Genomic DNA, 7,668 nt, shown 5'->3' on the forward strand with positions numbered 1-7,668 from the left:
TGACCCAAGGTCTGGGATCTGAGCACCACCAAAGTTGGGCTGGTGGGCTCTGAGGATCTGCCACTTGGTGACCTGTCTCAGGATAGGCTCAGAGGCAAAACAAGAGGGTAGGAAATATACCCTGACAATGGCTGTGGAGCCACTGGGCATCCCACCTCTCTTAGAAGGCCACACAGGTGAGCATACTCTATCCTGCCTGGGTGCCTTCTGCTGTGTGGCTTGTTGACAAGAGGGCGGGGAGGAGATGGGGCCTGAGCAAATCACTTCCTCTCTAGGCCTCAGTTTCCCCATCTGAGACCCATCCAACTCCAGGGAGCTGTGTCTTTTTCTAAGTTGTGATGTCATGCTGTGGAAGTCTCTGCCCGTGGTTCTGCCTCTGTGCAGATGTGACCAGCCTCACGTCATTTCCCACTCCAGGGACGACTCCTGTGGGAGGGGGCCCTCTGATGCCCTCATCTGCCCACATCACATTCAGCCACCTTACCAGTAGGGCTGGCACAGCAAAGAGAACACAGACTGAAGCAGCCCCAGCCCACCCAGGCTGCAGGGCCTTGGGGACGCTGTGCCATCCCCAGCTCCAAGGGCCTCAGCGCAGCCCACAGGGCCTCCACCTGAAGGCCTGGCTCCCACACCCGGGAAGTGTGAGGCATGGGGTGAGGGGGGCACAGAGCGATGACATGTTTAAAGGCACAGAGACTGTGTCCAAGAAAAATGAAGTGTGAGGTTGTAAATGTGTGTCTGGAAGGCGCTGCCAGCCTTATAGAGCTCCCTTCCATGGAGAGTGAAGGGTTCTCATCCGGCCACCCAGCAAGTCCTAAGGAGGAAGATGGCCAGCTGAGGTCCCAGCCTGCGACTGGCACAGCCACCGCTGGCACAAAGGGGGCTGTAAGGATGAGCGCCATCCATGGACTTGGGAAGGAGGAGAGGGTTGGAGTTCTGCTCTCATGGGGGCTGTCAGCTCATGGCAGCTTGGGGGCATGCTAGCCCCTGTTTTCCAGTGCTGAGCCTCCCCCAGGTATCAGCAGGGGAGAGGTTCTGAGAGACTCCTTCAGTCCAGGGAGTGGAGAACCAAGGCCTACAAGAGGACCAGGGTTTGCTGGGCCATGCAGCATGGCAAGTGGTGACAGGAGCGGGGAGGGGGTGGGGGTGGGGCAGAGGATACACCTGAGGGTCTGGGAGGGGCTGCCCCACCCACTGCACCCGGGGCGATGGCAGCAGCTGAGGTGGTGCCACCAGCGACCCGCACCCCACCTGGACCTGGGGAGACAGGCTCCCTCTCACAGGAGTCTCCCAGACCTCAGACCTCCCCATCAGACCTGACTGCCTTGCCCCGCCCCTGCCTGCCTTCCCACCTCCCCCACAGGCATTGGTGGGCCTCCCTAAACTGCAGGAGAAAGCCACAGTAGCTCTCCTGCTTACAGGTTTCCAGGTGCCCGTGCAGTCAGATCTCTTCAGAGGGGGGCCAGGTACATTCCACCTCTGTGCCCACAACTCCTGCCTCCCCCACACCCAGCCCCAGCCTACGTTTGCAGATCCTGGTTCCCTGCAACACTTCCCCTGGCCATCCCACACCGGCCTGGCCTCTCTTCCGTCCAGGGTGGAGAAGGAAGGTAAATTAATGTGGAACAGCCAATGACAGACCAGCACCTGGCTTGGTTGACTGTGGGTGGTAAACCAAGGCCCAGGGAACTCGCAGATCAGCCCACCAAAGGACGCAAAGCAAGCAAGAGGGTCAGACACCTGACCCCAGCCTCATTTTACCAGCTAAGCCACCGCGCAGATAATCTTGTTGGCCTCAGCACAGCATGAGGTGGGGGTGTTTTCTAAGGGGGTCAGACCTTTGGCTCCCAGCATAGCACCTTCTGGCCAACGGCAAAGTGGCCCTGTGTTTCTGTTAGAGAAGCCTGGGCCTGGGGCTTCCTTAGTCCCCTGGCCACAGCCACCTGAGCCTGCCTGACACAGGCAAACCTTCTGGGAAAGGACATCCAGAGTACAAGGCAGGACAAGCTGTCACTGGTGCAGGGGCTGCAGCCACCCTGTGCAGCACAAAGGCGAGCAAGGAGCAGTCCAGGCCGGGCTGTGTTGTCTCTACCCTGCACGTGTTCCTAACCAGAGCTGTGGCAGTGTTTTCGAGGGGACTGATGGGCACATCCCCAAGAGGACCACATCAGTACCAGAGAGGGGCATATGCTCCAAAACAAAGCCTGCCCCAAGAGGGGTAAAATAGAGGCGGGAGGCTGTGAAGGGTCACTACCTCATTTGCAAAACTCCTGCTTCATGGAGACCCTGGCCCTGTGATGTGCCAGAAGCACGCACAGCAGTGAATCCCTGAGCACGCTGCCACCCAGCTATGCAGAAGGGGCTGCCCAGGTCTCAGCAGAACAGCAAACTCCTGCAAAGCTAGGGGTGCCTACCATGACCCCAGGCTGGGTGAGGGCAGCCCACTTCCCTGGGTCAGGCCCACCCACATCTTCAAGGCCTAGTTTGGATACAGCAGTGAAGCCTCGATTGTCAAATCCAGTGATCTCCTCAGTCCTTTCCTCCTAGGGCCAGAGACAAAGAGAGAGACAGAGACAAAGAGATGGAGGGGATGGAGGACAGGAGGAAGCCCACCTTCCCAGCTGACACCACCTAACTCCCCACCTGCTTTTCAGGCCTCAGTTTCCCAGCCAACAGCATGATGAGGATGAGGTATAGGGAGGATCCAGGAGGGCCAGGCTGGGGAGGTTGCAGGCCCAGATGCTGCCCAGAATGGGGAGTGGTTCTCTCAGGTGGTCTGGAAGGAGTGGGTGAGCAGACGCTTATCAGAAAACATTGCCTAATTGGGGCCTAATTGGGAAGGTTTATGGGGCCAGGCAGGGGGCATCCCTGGGGGAGACAGCAAAAGCCACTTATGAGTCATCTGAAACTGAGCCGGACAAAGAGCTCAAGGAGAAATGATCCCACCCAGCCTGCCAGCCATGGGTAGAATGAGCTCATGGGCTGTGGGGCATACATGCGTACATATGTGTGCGTGCGTGAGTGCGTGCGCGCGCGCGTGTGTGTGTGTGTGTGTGTTTGTGAAAGAGAGACAGAGAAAGAGAGAGAGAGAGGGAGAAAGAAGGAAGAGAAGCTGGTACTTACACAGCTGGGACTCAGAAGCTGAGCCCAGCAGAGCCTCCTCCGCTGCCCCAACACTGCATGGCCAGACTGCCCCCTGCGGGTCAGCAATGGAAAGGCCCAGTATCTCAACCAACATCCTGGTCCAGCAATCTAGTCAGCATCCTGGCCAGCATCCAGTTCAGCAACCTTATCCAGCATCTAGTTCAGTATCCTGGTCGAGCATCCTGGCAAGGATCCAGTTCAGCATCCTGGTTAGCATCCAAGCCAGCATCCCACTGGTCCAGTGTCCTGGCCAACGTTCAGTTCACCATCCAGCTCAGCACCTTGGTCTAGCATCCCAGCTAGTATCCAATTCAGCATCCAGTTCAGCATCTCAGCCCACATCTAGCTTAGCATCCTTGTCCAGCATCCTAGCCAGCATCCAGTTCAGCATCCCAACCAGCATCCTGACCAGCATGAACATACCCTCTCTGCAGAGCCCAGCACAGGAACCTTCCATGTCCTTTGGAAAGATGTCGAATGGACATGGAGCTTATCCTTCACAGTGGGACACCATCTGTTCACACCATCTCATCCTCTGTGAGATGTGTGTTGGAGACTTGGATGCATAATAAACATTTTAACATATTTCAAAATATTTAGAACTTGTTATTTTGAAAGAACTGTAGATTCATATGCAATTGAATGGTAGCATCTCCCAATGGTAGCATCTTGCAAAACTATAGGACGATATGACAGCCAGGAAACTGACATTGACACGATCCATTGACCTTGCTACATGCACTCATCTGTGTGCATGTGTATTCAGTTCTACGCACTTTTATCACACATGGAGATTCATTTGCCCACCACAGTCATACCGAACGTCTCCATCACCACAGGATACCTCATGCTGCTCTTTTATAGCCACACCCCCCAGCACTTGCTAATCTGCTCTCCATCTATCATTCTGTCAGTTCAGGAATGCTATAATATACATGGAATCATACAGTATGCAACCTTTGGGGATTGCCTTTAATTTAAGCTTAATTCCCTCGAAATTCTTCCAGATTGCCAAGTGTATCAATAGTCCCTTCCTTTTGAGTTCTTCATAGGATTCTACTGTATGGGTATAGCATGAACCCACTGAAGGACATCCAGGTGGTGTCCAATTTCCGGCTATTATGAATAAGACTGCAGTTAACATCTGTGTACACATTTTATGTGCATATACATTTTATTTGCCTAGGAGAGCAAGAGCTGGGTCATATGGTAATTGCCAAACTGTTTTCCAGAGTGGCTGCACTATTTTGCATTCCCACCAGCAACTACAAGAGATTCAGTTTCTCCACATCCTCACCAGTATTTGAGGCTGTCTCTCTCTCTCTCTCTTTTTTTTTTTTTATAATTTCAGTCGTTCTTATAGGCATGCAGTGGTATCTCACTGTGGTTTTAATTTGCATCTCCCTAATGGCTAATGATGGATTAGTTAATCCGTTAACATTAACGGATTTTATTTCCTTTTGTATCTCCTCTTTGGTGCAATGTCTGTTCGTCCTTGGCCCACTTTCTAATTGGATTTTTGTTGCTGTTGTTAATTTTGTTTGTTTGTTTGTTTAAGCTGGGGACGGAGGTAATTAGATTTATTTATTTGTTCTTAGAGACGGTACTGGGGACTGAACCCAGGACCTCCTGCATGCTGAGCCTGGGCTGTACCACTTGAGCTACACCCTCCCCCAACTGGATTTTTTTAAATGTTGAGTTTTGAAAGTTCTTTTCATATTGTAGGTGTGAGTCTTTTGTGAGATGCTGGTTTGAAAATATTTTCCTCCAGTCTGTAGCTTGTCTCTCTTTTTTTTTTTTTGAAAGTATTATTATTATTTTATAAACATGCGTTTTTCAAATTTTTAGTTTTTAATTAAAGCAGAAATAATCTATGACCTATTTTGAGAAAGGGATTTCTTTAAAAATTTTTTTTATTGCAGTATAGTTGATTTACACTGTTAGTTTCAGGTGTACAGCAAAGTGATTCAGTTTTACATAAACATATTTTTTTCAGATTCTTTTCCATTATAGTTTATTATAAGAAATTGAATACAGTTCCCTGTGCTGCATAGTAGGTCTTTGTTGTTTATCTGTTCTGTACAAAATTATATGTATCTGTTAATCCCAAACCCTTAATTTATCCCTCCGTCCTTTTCCCCTTTGAGGATTTCATTTCTATAATTTACTCCAAACCATTTTTCTGAATTGTCTCTTTTCCTCCCTTGGTTTATCTACTGCTAGCAGGGACAGTGCCACTCCAGGAGCACTCCTGCATCCATGGGCATTGACCAATGCTCACTGCAGGGCCAGTAGAGAAAAGGGGCAGATACTCAGACTGAGACAGCATTCCCACTGGAGCACAGGATGGGACTCAGTGGAAAGGGAGCTATTTGCATTGGGAGCCATGCTGGAGTGTGCCAGGTGCGGGGCCAGTGTCCTGTTTCATGGCTGGGACTCCCACCCAGGCTGCAGTCTCCCTTTTGGGTCAGGGGACATGTATCCTGCATCCAGGCTCTTCCTGGCCCCTTGATTCCACTTGTTTCCATCCCATCCTGGGGAACAATCTCATTCTTCCGTCCAGGCCTGGGTGAAGTTCTGACCCCAACACCGTCGTATTCAGTCATGCGCCCAGATGAGTGTGCCTTGGAAAGGTGCTCCTGCTCCGTGGGACTCACTGGCCTCCCGAGAGGAGGATATGGATGAGCAGGCCACGCTGAGCCCTCCCCTGAAGGTCAGCATGTTCCCCAGGGGCTGGCCCCCAAATTAGGAGCTCACCCCCAACATTTGCAGGCTCCTCCGAGGCCAGGGAGGAATGGCTGTCAGGCTCCGTGGCAGGGCCCAGACTGCCAGCTGCTCCTTCATCTCCTAGAGCCCTGACTACCAAATCGTACCACTCACCGGGCTTGCCCTGCATGTCCCATGGCTTCTTCCTGTGGATTCAGGCGGCCTGGAACTCTCCAGGAACATTCTGTGTGAGGTTTGGAAAGAGTAAGTGGAAAGAGCCAAACGCTATTGTGCCCAAGGGGCAGGTGCCAGGCCTGGGAGGCCCCTGTGGTCAGTGAGGCCTCCTAACTCATGCTGGGCCTCCTGGGTTGTACTGCCGTACAAAGGGAAATATGACCTCCTGCTAGGCCTCCTCCCTCCGTCCCATTCCCTCCTGCCTACGGGACTTCCAAATGAACAGCTACACAGAGACTGCAACCAGCCCCAAGACTGCGTGAAGTCAAATCTTTGTCATGAATATGTGTGCATCTCTGAACAGTTTAGGTCTCCGCTCAAACCCGGCAGTTTGATGGCAAAGACTTCCCGAGATGCAAGTTAGTTTTGTGGCTGGTAAATGTGCTGTTTTAGTGCCAGTGACGGAGGCTGCTGGTGTCATCGTAGGGCCGCCGGGATACAACAGTCGTCCTCGGGGGCACAGGCCCAGAAGCTGGGCCCACCCTGTCTGTGTTCCTCCCAACGGCCAGGTCCAGCCCTAAGCCCAGTGTGAGGAGAGAAGGAAGCCTAAAGGTCCAGCAGGGTTGAAAACTGATTTAGCAAGAGTTAACGGACTATTTGAAGAAGAAGAAGAAAGTCATACCCTAGCTTTGCCATAAACAATTTTCAGAAAGATCAAAGAGACTTTAAAATAATAAAAATAAAATATGAAACATCTTTCCATTGAAGGATGAGAATGCCTTTTGTAAGCATAAGTAGAAAACACTGGTAAAGTGATGCACATTTTTGGTAGGCCATCTGGCAACATACCTGAAAAGTTGTCACTTTGTCAAAACTTTGCCCGAGACTTTCATGCTAGAAAAGTAACAGAGATGCACAAGTGAGGCTGACGTGAGGCTCATCCCAGGCAGCCGAGCTCCCCGCTGTGGTTTTCCTGTCTGATGAAAGCGAGCTGAGTGTGGATGTCAGCGGGGTGGTCAGAGTGAGTGAGAGCCAGGGATGGGTTGGGGTGAGTCAGAACGATACCAGGGGAGCAGATCTTGCAGAGTCTTGTATCGAGCAAGCAGTTACACAGTTCTGGAGCCCAAGGCAGGGTCCCTCAGGCTGCTGTACTAAGATCACACTAGTGGGCAAACACAGAAGCAGGAACCAGGTGAGAGAAACACGTGCTTGGACAGGAGAGCTGGTAGTGGTGGGGCAGGCCCTGGCCATCCCTGCAGGGAGAGTTGACAGGCTTCCCAACACTTCTGTAGGTGTGTGAGGCCGAGAAGAGGCAGACGGCTCTAAAGCTGGGCTGCTGCCAGCTCAGATGGGAAGACTAAGGCACCAACAGATTCAGGGACAGAGTAAGCATGGAGTGTCACAGTAAGCATGCAGTTAATAGAATACTATTCAGCCATAAAAAATGACAACATAATGCCATTTGTGGCAACATGGATGTCCCAGGAGAATGTCATTCCCAGTGAAGTAAGCCAGAAAGAGAAAGAAAAATACCATATGAGATCGCTCATATGTGGAATACTGAAAAAAAGAAGACAAATGAACTTAAATATAAAACAGAAACAGGCTCACAGACATAGAATACAAACTTGTGGTTGCCAGGGG

Source organism: Camelus bactrianus, chromosome 3, assembly GCF_048773025.1.
Source record: "Camelus bactrianus isolate YW-2024 breed Bactrian camel chromosome 3, ASM4877302v1, whole genome shotgun sequence".
Classification (NCBI taxonomy): domain Eukaryota; kingdom Metazoa; phylum Chordata; class Mammalia; order Artiodactyla; family Camelidae; genus Camelus; species Camelus bactrianus.